Below are 13,520 nucleotides of genomic sequence, written 5' to 3'. Positions count from 1 at the left end.
GTAATATACCTTAAACTTTCCTTTTCAACCACTGCCATAACCATACTGCTAGTCACAACACCATGATATGATTTAACCATTTCTATTTATTTCCAAAGATTTACAAACAACCTTTTTAACAGTTCTGCAAGATTAAATGACGGCTATTTTTTTTAAAGATTTATTTATTTATTTATTTCTCTCCCCTCCGCCCCCACCACCACCACCACGGTTGTCTGTTCTCTGTGTCTATTTGCTGCGTCTTCTTTGTCCGCATGGGAATCTGTGTTTCTTTTTGTTGTGTCATCTTGCTGTGTCAGCTCTCCGTGTGTGCAGCACCATTCCTGGGCAGGCTGCACTTTCTTTCGCGCTGGGCGGCTCTCCTTACAGGGCGCACTCCTTGCTCATGGGGCTCCCCTTCGCCAGGACACCCCTGCATGGCAGGGCACTCCTTGTGTGCATCAGCACTGCGCATGGGCCAGCTCCACACGGGTCAAGGAAGCCCGGGGTTTGAACCGCGGACCTCGCATGTGGTAGACGGACGCCCTAACCACTGGGCCAAGTCCACCGCCGATGGCTATTTTTTGAAGATACCTTGTTGCTCAACCTATCCCTCATTGCCCCGAAAACATCTGAATTCTCTCAAAGAATTGATTGTGTATGGGCCTCAGATCTGCTAACAGTGGTTCTTGTTACCAGAATAGAGACAAGTAGGAAGTTGTGGGGTCCTCAGAACACACTTTAATTAATTTGAGAAATTTCCCCCAAAATCATTCTTTCACTACATGGACTTCCCACAGGCATTTGGCTCCCTCACCCTGGCATCCGAGTTCTTTACAATCTACCGCTACCTACCCAACTAACTCTTTCTCCCTCACCCTTGCCCCAGTTAGCACTCACTTCTATTTCCAAATATGGAAATCACAGGCCTTACCTCTTTAGGTGCCCACCTCCTACTTCTGACAATGTTCGGAGCCTTCACTCCCATATGAAGCCCAGCCCAAACTTCCTAAGCCCGAGGGAGCCTTTGGTTCTTTTCATGCCCTTCACAACTTTCATCCTGTACCCTTAACACCTCATCATTTATTGCCAAGCATTTAAAGATGTCACACAGAATAGTCTTGTTCCCGTGTCCCCACCTTGCCCTCTTGCTCCTCTCTCCTCCTTCCATTCCAAAATTAGTTTTGAAGCTGACTGAGGCCAACTTAGAAGGGTGGCCTTTACCTGGAGGCCACCGTGTTTCATGGTACACTTGAATTTTCTATCATGGTGTGGTTAATACAGCAAACAGACACAAGTTCTTCTTGAATAGGAAAGTCCCATTGGCAACTCTTCCTATAAAGGGTATCTTACCTCTACCCAGCTAATGAACCACCAGTCCTGGGGACAGATTGCATGGCAAAGGAATTACTCAGGGAAGGTCAGAGACTCCCCAGACAGGTCCCAGGCTGGTTCGTAGCCTAGCAAGAAGAGTTGAGCTCTGGGAACTAAGGACGTTTAGTATGGCTGGTGAGGGAAAGGATTGAAATATATATGAGGTTTTATCCTCTAAGTATGGAACTGGTTCCCCAGGCCTGCTTTTGTGGGTTGACAGGAAAAGGGGTTAAAAGCTGACTCCTTTTCTTGGGTCATATCCAAGGACTCCTCGAAACTGCTATGTCTCCCTCTTAAAGGCTCTGGTGTTCAGAGTTCTGCAAGGAGTTCCTCACAGTAGGGACCCCTTTTGTGATCTTGGGCAAAGTTCCCTTAAAACTGCTCGTGGGTGGCTTTCTCTCCCTGCCTTTGCTCTGCAGGAAACTCAGTTATCCTCTGCCTGCACATATTCTAGTGCAGACATTTCCTGACCAGCCATCTCTCCTTGCCCACCATGAAAGCACCCTGCAAACCAGGGTTCCTTTGAAAGTCCTCCAGCCTGGATCAGAGATCAGTCCCTTCAGGTCACACAAATGAATGCAGAGGACAAATGTCAAGCTCCCAGGTCTCTCCTCTCACAAGGCTTGCATTCATGGACAAGTGCCTTTGGCAAAAGGCAGAGACACAGTCAGATTTGCTAAACCAATTTTAAAAATGAGAGTGGAGAATGGCTACTACCTGAGAGGCAGGGTGGAGTTCTTCCAGGAACTATTGTTCTGTTATCCCCATTTTATAGATTAGCAAATGAAACCCAAGAGGTGAGGCAACTGGCCCAAGGCCATTGAGTTAGCAAATGGTGAAGTCAGCTTGAAATCATCCCTCTAACTCAACCTTTGTACATCATTGTTGTCAGCGTGGTACCTGTGTTAAAGGTGAGCCTCAGGAGACAGGTTTGGTTTGAGAGAAGCAGAACTCCCAACATAGTGACATACTTCTGCTCAAGTGGAAAGAAACAATTCTCAAAGTACTGCGTATAGGTGAAGCAATTAAAGTTGGCTGGTTTTCCCCACGGGATTGGGGCTTGTCCAGGTGTCTGTTCTGGTAACAGATTGCCTACAGGCAATCTTGCTAGCTTTCTGTTTTTCTTAAGTCCCCATTACATTTAAACATATTTGTCTTGTGCCTATTTTTGGATCAAAAAAAGAAAATTTCCCCTCTTCCTTTGGCCAATTAAAGAAAAGGAGAATTGAAAATGAGATGGGAAGGTGAGTCAATACATAGAAAAGAGAAATGGAGGATTAATTTCAGGACTTTCCATCCAAATTGGGGTTTTTTTGTTTGTTTTCTCTTTTTTCATTTAATTTTTTCAAATTGGGTTTCAATATAGTCTTTATGCTAAACTTATGGAGATGTAAAGAATACAGTACTAACATTAATACTTTAAAGCAGCACTATCCAGTAGAATTATATGACTAGTCAAATACATAATTTTAAATTTTCTTTTAGTCACATTTAAAGAGTCAAAAGAAATAAATAGGGAGTGGTGCAGCTCAGTGGTTGAGTGTCTCCTTCCCATGTATGAGGTCCCGGTGTTCAATCCCCAGTACCTAAAAAAAAAAAGAGAGAAAGTGTTAGAGAAAATGTGGGATGGAGAGACTGATGAGTGGAGGCAGAAAGTTTATGGGGAAGCTCTCCCAACAGAGGGAGAATAGCCTTCAACCGCCCCTGGAGGGTGGTGACTATGAATTTATACAGCATATCAGTAGGCAGGGAAACCAAGTACAGCCTGGGGCCAAATGGCCAGGGGGAAGTGGGCTAGGAGGTCTTGGAAGAGTGGAAGTATTGGTTGGTGGTGCCTGGGCCTACAGCCAGTAAAAGCCCTTATCTACTCCACTTTGTTTATTCTTGGGAAGGGATGGTCACCTCCTAGCCCATAGGCTATATGGCTTGCTGGAAAAAAGGAAGGGAGGGAGGGAGGAAGAAGCAAAATTAATTTTAATAATACATGTATTTAACCGAATATGACCAAAATATTATTATTTCAATATTTTACATACTTTTTAAATACTAAGTCTTTGAAATCTGGTGTGGGCGTTATCATTACAGCACACCTCAATTCAGACTAGCCACATTTCAAGTGTTCAGTAGTCACAGGTGGCCAGTGGCTACCATATTTGTCAGCACAGCTCAAAGGAAGCAGGTGGGTTTCCATATAAAAGAATAAAAAATAATGAAAGAAATAAAACAAGAGAAAGAGAAAACAAAAATGCACACAAAAACTAAAGACAGCTCTGGAAAGACAGAGAGTACCCAAAGGCACTTAGTTCCTAGATAGATGGGGGCATCAGGGGAGAAAAGACACAGAAAGAAAAGGCTGGGGACTTGAAATCAAAGGATCAGAGAATAGGATTTTGAATTATTAAGCTGAACCAATGACAAGACAAGCTCTAATCTCATTCACCAGCAAAACGGTGTCTGTCACATTTACAAGGGCCACACAAGTAAAGTCACTGTAGATAAGGGTCACATACTCAACTTTTAAGCTCCAGAATCTTATCCTATTCAAGCTCTACAAGGCAGACAAATGCTAAACAAACCCAAGAGTTTGGAGACAATCAGAATGCTGATTTACTGATACACAGGAATACATCTTCCCAGGGACTTAGAAAGGTATATACTGTTATTCAGATCACTCCCTTGCTAGTTTTAAAGTTTGTTATGTCAAATTAGTAAGCAGCAGTTTGCATGGTGAGCATAAAATTAAAGAAAAAGGAATTGGATAATCTCTGGGAATTTTCACTCAGGCTTCCCCCACAGTAGAACTCACCTCCCTCGTGACAGGAATGGGACCGGTGCCACACCTTGGTCCATTGTTTCCATTGATGGATACATGGACAAGCTACTGCTGTCCAATTCCTTTATTATTTACCTCATGCCAGAGGTCCCAAACTGGTGGTCTACAAAAATGCTTTTGTTTTGTTTCATTTTGTTTTGTTTTGGACTTGTACAGTCATTCCTGGAACTCTCTAGAAAAAAAAAAAGAAACTGCCCAGCCTGAGTCCACATTCCCTAATAAGACAGGTGCATTGCAACGGAGGAGCACCTGCCCCTTCCAGTGTGGTGAGCTGTCAGAGCCCCACCCGGTCAGCTCCTCCAGAGGGGGGCTCACCTGCCTGGCCCCTACAGCAAATGAGAGTGAGATGCCTGTAGCATGGAGGCCAGGCTTCAGATTTTCCTGTTAAGAAAAAGAGGAGAAAGAGAGGGAAGATTAATTTTCAGTTATACTACAATTGATTAGGTTACAGTTTTCTTGTGTTTTCTACTCCAGGATCCAGTCTTCACTAGCAAGGAAGTTATAGCTCATCACTTGGAATGGATTACATCTGACGAAAGTTAATGTTATAATCTTATTAATTACGAAATACTTTGGCTGTCAAGATCTTTTCTTCCCCCCCAATTCCAGGTACATCCTCCTTTTACTTTCTTATATACTCACCATGGTCACTCAGAGTAAGAAAGCACAGAAAATATATTAGATGGCAGAATCTAGATATTACACAAAATATCTTGACAGACTGAAATGATGAACTCAGTGTAACAGGATCAAATTTAATATAAGCATAAACTCTTTTTCTCCCACCTGTTGGGCATATGAAAGGTAAATAATGTTGGATAAAAGGAAAATTTAAATTCTAAGCAATAACAAATAATTGCTGCCAACTCTATGCTGTCAGCATTTGGAGAATAGGAGTACACGAATCAATTGCATGGATCCTTTATATAGTACTATTTTTTATAAGTATCATTAAGCCATTGTCCAACATTCTCATCACTGTTTTTTTTCCCCAGGACAGTTAACAAATAGTAAAGTTTACCAATTTGATTTTCATCTTCCTTCATTTCTCCTGCTTACCCTCTGACCGAGTCCCTGTTAATCCGTTAAAATGGTCAGTAAGAAGATGGAAGAAAAAATAAGCAGAATTCCAAAAGTCTTCAAACAGGATAACCTGGGCTTGACTAATATAGAATTGATTACACATGATTTGATAAAAGTAGTGGTTCAAGAATCCTTTCTGCTTATTCTCATTGTACTTGAACTTGGTCCTCAGCTCTTCTCCTTCTCTGCCCACTCGTGCTCTGTGTGGCAGTTTGAGATTATTTATGAACTCCAAAAAAGGGAAGGATTAAGTTTGTAAACTGGTCTGTTCCTCTGGCCCTGATGCCCTTTGATTGCATTGGATTCAGCTGAGATGTCTTTGATTAAATTATGTTAAGATTAGGGCTTTGATTCAACCAGTAAGGTATAATTCAGGTTAAGTCCTGCCCCCTTGTTGGGCTGATATAAACAGGCACACGCTAAAGAAGACTCAGAAGAAGACACACACGGAAGAGAAGAGAACTTGGTCATTTCAGTCCTATCATGTGACAGAAAGGAGAAGGCTCAAACAGCTAAAGCCCAGGAAAGAGAGATGAGCCCTTCACCAGCCTACAGTTGAGACCGGAGGAAGTTGGGCCCCCGGAGCCTTTAGAGGAAGAAGGAAAGACCAAACAGAGATCGTCTACCACCTTGCTTTAGCATGTGGAAATAGACTTTGGTGAAAAAGTATGTTTTTTTAAAGATTTATTTTTTTTATTTCTCTCCCCCGTTGTCTGCTCTCTTATGTCCATTCACTGCATGTTCCTCCGTGTCTGCTTGCATTCTTGGCAGCATGGGAATCTGTGTCTCTTTTTTGTTGTGTCATCTTGCTGCATCAGCTCTCTGTGTGTGCAGTGCCACTCCTGAGCAGGCTGTGCTTTTTTTGTGTGGGGCGGTTCTCCTTGCAGGGTACACTGCTTGCATATGGGGCTTCGCTAAGTGGGGGACACCCCTGCATGGCATGGCACTCCTTGCACGCAGCAGCACTGCGCATGGGCCAGCTCGCCACATGGGTCAGGAGGCCCTGGGTTTGAACCCTGGACCTCCCCTGTGGTAGGCAGATGCTCCATCAGTTGAGCCACATCCACTTCCCCAAAGTATGTTTTATGGTACCTTAAGTTGGACTCCTTCGGCCTTGTAACTATAAGCTTTTACCACAAATAAATACCCTTTATAAAAGCCAACAGATTCCTGGAACTTTGCATCAGCACGCCTTTGGCTAACTGACACATTCTGCCAGTCTCAACTCTCAGCTTCTGTTCTAGTCTAGGTTGCTCACAGGTTCCACAGCCTCCAGTTCCTGCTGCTCAAGAGGACTCCCTCTGCCTCTTCAAACTCAAGATGCCCCAAATCAAACTTCATGTCTTCACTATTCATCTGCAAGTAGTCCCTGTTTCCTATTAGCAGAACTGGACCTGGTGGCTGAGGTTCCAAGGATCAAGAGAGAAGGGGAAGCTTCTTTTTGCCACAGTTGTAGTACTTAGAGCTGCAAAGTGAATATATAACTATGTCTCAGAGTGTTGCAGATCAAGATAGAGAGTGAGTCAAACCAGCAAGGGAGCCTGGAGGAACTGGGGTGCTGTCAGCCCAGGTGAAGGGGAAGTGGTTGTAATAAACATGAGCAACAAGGACATTTCTCCCAACCTTTCTACGTAGAATCATTTTTAACTAGAGTCCTAGTCATTCTTTCTTGCCCAAATCTCTTGGATTGATTCAGTCCTCAATAATGCCTCAGGTACACACCTTCAGTCCATGCACTCAACAGTTCTTCCTCTGGATTATCCTTATACCCCAACTGGTTTCCCTGCCAGAGTCACTTCTCTTATTAAAGTCTGCTGCACAAGACTATCAGATTAAAATATCAAAAAAGCCTCCTTTTATACCACATGACCCTTTGCTAAATCTCTGCTGCTTTACATGTAAAGTCTAAATTCCTCAGAATGGCCATCAAGGTTTTTCATTATGTGCTGAAGGGATAGGGGCTGGTCTCGGCTGAGCTTGGGAAGTCAGTTGGGACATCACCCAGGGATGCTTTTACCTCTTCTTCCTTAAAGTTGCACAGGATTCCATTTGTGAATGGCCAGAACACTTGCACGGGCATTTGTCAAAAGTGGAGCTGCTTAAACCAGTCTGGCTGAGAGGTCATTTCCAACTCCACTTCCTCTGGTACTTGAATGAGACTGCAGGTGCCCCAAAGATGGAGAATTGGGAAGTTCTGACTCACTCCAGGGCAAATCAGTAGGTGTGAAGGAGCAGGAGTCAGATACATGCACACATCTGTAGTACACGGAAACCATCATAGTCCTGGCAGAGTCTGATTCCCCACTCTTCTCTTTTACAAGGAACTTGGGAGAGGACTGATGGGCAAAGCTAGCCTTCTGCATTGCTGGCAGGCTGTGGTATTTCCAGGGAATGAAATAATGGAATAAGGAAATTCAGATGGGCCACAGTGGAACCATTATTGCTCCCTTCTAATAATGAAAGCAGGGAGCAGATGTCCCCCTCCCCAAGAAACCCCAGTAGCCCATTCAGGAGAATCCACACACAGCCAGATCCAGAAAGTGAGAAGATGTGGCCTGGTAGCTTGCGATGCTTTGACTCCAACTGGATAGAAAGTCACTTTAGTAAACTTGGCCACTAGGACCAGTGGCCAGGGTCAGTTCATCCCTTAAATCTGTAGTGAGGCCTTCCTGGATTGGCTCTGGAGCCTTGGGTGTATCGTGAACTCCTGGGTAAGCAGGGGAGTCTGATCCCATTTTGGCCAATGACCTCTACCAGCTAACCCAGTAGACCTTGGCTGCATGCATTTGGGCAGAGTTGTGGTCAAGAAACTCCATTCATTTGTTTAACCAATGTTTTTGAGCACCTAATATGCACCAGTACATTAAATGCTAGGGATACAATAATGATCTGACCCTGAGTTGCTAGCACTTGCAGAATATTAGGAAATATAATCAAATAGTTACACAAATGAATGTAAAATTACAATTGTGACAAAGGAGAAGGACATGAGTTTACCAGGTTCTTATTTGGAGATTTCCCACTAAAGCAATGCTCACCTGAGATCTAAAAAATGAATAGGAATCAATGAGGTACAATGGCGGAGGGAAAAATATTCTAAACAGGAACTGCATAAATAAAGATTCTGTGGCTAACAGGACTGAAGTGCCTGTTAACAGGCCATGGTGCCTGGAGAAAAGAGAGTGAAAGGAAGCCCAGCATGGGATGAGGCTAGGGAGCAAGTAAGGGTCAGATGTGTAGAATGCCGTGGGTTATTAACAAGTTTTGCATTGATCCAATAGGAAAAGGGAAGCTATTTCATAGTTTCAAGCAGAGGATGTCACAATCCAAAATACATGATGAAGAGGTTACTTTGTCTGCAGTGTAGAGCATAGATTGGAGGGAACATGGTCAGGGTGGATAGAGGAGGACCAGGCGGTAGATAATGGCAAGTCCAAGCAGGAAATGGTGGTTGTTTCTATCAGGGTGAGAGTGGTAGTGATAAAGATATAACTGAACAGATTCGAGTGATATGTGAGAGATAAGGCAACAGACTTTAGTGATGATTGGACCTGGGGGGTGAAATGTAGAGGTGCCAGAATGACTCCTAGGCTTCTGGGTTGCCCAACAGGATTAACAGGGGTGTCAGTCACTGAGGTGGAGCTATCTGGAGAAGAGCCATGGTTCTGGTTCTGGGGCCAGTGGGGTGAGTAGAGCAGGGTTTAATTTTGGACATGATAAATGGGAGGTGATAGGGTAGGTGGCCTTTAAAATAACTCCCAATGATCCCTGCTTCTGGGTATGCACACCCCCATGCAATCCCTTTCCCTCATGTACGGCTGGGCCAAGTGTTTTGCTTCTAATTCACAGAATAAGGCAAAGTGATGGGCTGTCACCTTGGAGATTGGGTTACAAAGATATCATGACTTCTCTCTTTCTTGCTCTCTCACTCTCTCAGACCCTCACTCTGGGGGAAGCCAGCTGCCATGTTGTGAGAAGCCCACGGGGCAAAGAATTGATGTCTCTGAGCAACAGTCAGCAAGAACCTGAGGCCAAGAGCTACAGGAGGGGGCTTTGAAGCAGATCCTCCCCTCCTGAACCTTGAGGTAAATGCAGTCCTGGCCAGCACCTGGACTGCAGCCTCATGAGAGACTCTGGGCCAGTGAATCCAGCAACCCAGACCTGTATTCACCATCCACAGAAACTATGAGAAGAATATTTGTAGTTTTAAGGGCCAAGTTTGGGGATAACTTATCACAGCAATTAAGAATGAATACAGGTGACTTTTAGCTATACCAGAAAATATGTGGGAAAATATGTGGGATGTGGTTCAAGGAGTTGGGCTACCACATGGGAAGTCCCAGGTTTGGTTCTTGGTGTCTCCTAAAGAAGATGAGCAAGACAGCAAGCTGATGCAAGGAGATGATGCAATGAGGAGACGCAATGAGGAAACACAATGAAAGACACAACAAGCAGGGAGTGGAGGTAGCTCAAGCAATTGGGTGCTTTCTTCCCACATGGATGGTCCCAGGCTTGGTTCCTGGTGCGTCCTAAAAAAGAAGACAAGCAGACGGTGAGTGCAAACGACAAAGGAGAGAGGGAAATAAATCAACAGAAAGAGACTTAGGCCAGGAACTCAGAAAAGTCTGGACTAAAAAATATAAACTTGAGTTTCATGTACATTTAGAGAGAAATAATTAACTGACCAAGTAGAAATGGATGGGTTTGCACAGACGATCGAGAAGGAAGAGTCAGAGACATAAAAGCAAAGGCAGAAGAAAACGGAATTAAATCAGGGGAAGACTTTCAAAAAGTAGGAAATGGTCAAGTAAGATTAATACTAAAAAGTGTTGAAGGTTATAGCATGAGAGTGATTCACAAGTCCAGCAGTAGCTGATATGTTATGGTTGACTGCAAGCCAGAATGCTGTGGGTGGAGGTTGGGAGATAAAAAAATGCAGATGGCAATTTTATACAGTTCTCTATAGAAATTGACATGTGAAGGTGAGAAGAGAGATCAGGTAGTAGCTGGAAGTGGATGAAGATGAGAGAAGGGAGGATATGTAAATAAAATGGGCAAGGATTCAGGTGAGAGAAAAAGAAGGAATATGCAAGAGGCAGAGAAGAAATAATAGATAATTTAATATTCCTGGAAAGTAGGAGGGGATTCCCCTTGGATGGGAGGTGGGACTGCTCTGCTATTAGAATTGGAGAGAAACTGTAACGCAGGTTCAGGTTGAGAATCCTATATGAGCTCCTATTTTCTCTCTAATATATGTAGTGGAAGGCGATCATTTGCTCAGACAGGAAAAAAAGGGTAGGTTGGAAGCTTGAGGAAAGGAGAAAAGGATTGAGACAGTCGCTGTGGAAAATGGGAAAATGAGAGATTAGAGAACTTTAGAAAGTTTTTTGCACAGCACAAGGGCTTGTTTGAGTTTAATGACCTTGAACTTACAGTGGAATCATTCTGCCCCATTGGGTAATACTCAGCTGCTTGGATGCAGGCACAGAGAAATAGCTGGGTTCATCCAGGTATAGCACTTAGACAAAGAGAAGCAATTGAGGGACAAAGGAGTCTGGGAGAATCAAACTGGGAGAAGAGAAATGCAGGCACTAGAAGGGAATATGGAAAAGCAGTCCATGAAATCCATGCTGGATATAAGTAAAGAAAGAGGGGGTTGATGGATTGAGATTTAGTGGAGGACAAACAATGCCAATGAGAAGAGGTGGTTGAATTAGAAACACGGAAAAGGAGAAGGTTGTGGTCAAGCAGAGTAGTGCTTGAATTAGTAATTTTGGAGGAGTTGCATTTTAGGTGGTGACAATGTTCAGAGAATTTCTACAGGAGTTGGTAGCTGAAGTGGAGTAGAAATCACTGACGATGGAAGGAAGGCAAGCACCTGAGTTGCTGTGCTGTTGCAGTAACCAAAACTGACGCAAGCCTTGGCTGTAGGGGCAAACAATGGCTTGAGGCCAATTGCCAACATAATGAACAATAGGGTCCCCAGGAGATGACAGCAACAATGGGGGGTGGAGCACAATAGCTAAAGGGCTTGAGTACAAAAGAGGAGGGTTTCAACAAAAGTGAAGGTATAATGGTGGAAGAGCAAGAATTTTCTGGCAGACTTTGCCTGTTCTCTGACTGATATTTTACCCCTTTTCTTCCTTACTAACAAGATCCTGATTTTGTTCTGAAGTATAGCATGCTGGCTAAGTATACTCATCTTCCTGGATTCTTTTGTGTCTGATGATTCTGTGACACACTTCCAGTCAATAATATATAAGCTAAAATTCTCTAGGGATTCTGAGAATATTTTGCTTTCCTAGTGTTGGCATCACCCCTTAGCATCTCTCTTCTTCCTACCTGGAATTCAGACATGATGGTTGACTGCAGCAGCCACATTGTGTCAAAGAGGTTGTAAATATGAGGTAAAGACAAAGATAATCACAGGGATGTGAGTCCTGAATTTGACTAGTAACTGAATCAATACCAATAGCCATCATTGTCCAGATTTTGAATAAAATGAGGAAAGATGAATCCTACTTAACCAAGCCAGTATTAGTTGACTTTTCTATATGTTTGTAATTAAATATGTTCCAAAAGAGACATAAACTTTCCTTGCTGACTTTGAATACAAGGGATAAAAGAAGATAAATAGCTACCACATGAGAGAGCTAAAGAACTAGTGCCTTTAGGGAACTTCAGCAAAGCAGGAAGTAGGAGATCAGAGAACCCTAGAGAAGAAACTTGCCAGTTACAGAGCAACGATTTAAGAGGTCAGAGTGGAAGAGAATGAGAAGGAGAGGAGGGGTGGAAGGTTGGGAAAGAAGGATGTTCAAAGCTCATGAAAATGATAGTTCTGAAGAGGAGCAAGTGGCCTTTTGGGTGTATGTGGGGTTTAGTGATTATGCTTTGGACCTGGACTATGCAAACAGAAATGAGAGGCATAATGGATTGGGTTTCCAGCTCTCTTTGAGGGAAGAAACCTGCATCATCTTCCCAGAGGGACTACCAGGTTGCACAAATGGGACCATCATCTTTCCACATCCTCATTTAGAGAAAAAAAGAGAAATGTCATCCCTTTCGCCTCTCTAGGGTATTAACATGCAGGTTCAAAGCTGCATAATGAAACATGGCAATTTCTCGGGGTTCCCTCCAAATCTCCCTTCCCCAGGGAGAGGAAGAGACTGTGGGCCACAGGACCTGCCAGGAAAGGGTGAAGGAGGTATTTTGCCCTCTCCTCTGATAATTAGCCCACAAGGGCTGTTATCTCCCAAAGGAAGCTGCTGCTCCCCTCGCTGAGCCCTGGTAGTCCCGCAGCAGAGTGACAGGCGTGTGGCTGCTAGATCATCCACGTTGCCATAGCAACAGGCTTGCCCCTGGAGCTGAGGGTTCATGGCAAAATGATCAGGTCTCTCTTAAAGGTTGCTGATGTGGCTTTGACGAGGGATACGGGCCAGGTAAGGACAAGAAGGCCTGGAGCCAAGCATATTCAGGGTGGGAATGTGACCCCAAATGGCCGAAAGCCTGAAGTTTCAGTACGAGTTTAAACCTAACAGGAAGCCAGGGGTCAAACCAGAAGCGGCAGAATTCAGTCATCACATCTAAGGGACGGCCCCTGTGAGGGACCGGGGGTGGGGGTTGTGCGAATCAGCGGAGAAGCCGGCGCAAAGGGACTGGCTGTGCCTGTGGCTCTTTCCACTGATTGCTGACCACGTGGCGAGCCGGCTGGGCAGCACCGCGGGTCGGGACTCTGAGTCCACACCGGCTGCCCCCAACCCTGTCGGATCGTTTGCCTTTCAGCCTCTCTGCAGGCTACACTCCATTTCCTCTCTGAATCAATGAAAACCAATTTGACTGTTTGCCGAGGCTCCATCCCCGCCACCAGGGAGGTGCTGGAACGCATCTCCTGCCTCAGACCTTGTACCTGGAGAGAGTCCTGTGTGTCTCCCTGTGGGCCCTTAAAACTGCCGGCACCCCCCAGGACACGTGACCAGTGTCTGCATCAGACCCGGCTCCTGCTTAGCGCTACAGTTCTCCGGGAGGACTGGAACCTGCAGCTCTCTGGGCTGGGACCTCCTGGAGCACAAGTTTCAGAAAGGAAGGCTCTTGGAGAGTTTATCACTGTATTTCCCACATGCAGCACAGAGCCTTTCACACAGTGGTGTTGTAATAAAGATATACTGAACGAATGTCATTGGCAACCTTCCTAGCCCTTGCCCACTCCAGATTTGTTAGACCCTTCTTTGAGTGCCTGCTCTTGGCATGGCCC

Source organism: Dasypus novemcinctus, chromosome 4 (assembly GCF_030445035.2).
Source record: "Dasypus novemcinctus isolate mDasNov1 chromosome 4, mDasNov1.1.hap2, whole genome shotgun sequence".
NCBI classification, from domain to species: domain Eukaryota; kingdom Metazoa; phylum Chordata; class Mammalia; order Cingulata; family Dasypodidae; genus Dasypus; species Dasypus novemcinctus.
The sequence above is the reverse complement of the archived record's forward strand: the minus strand, read 5'-3'. Positions refer to the sequence as shown.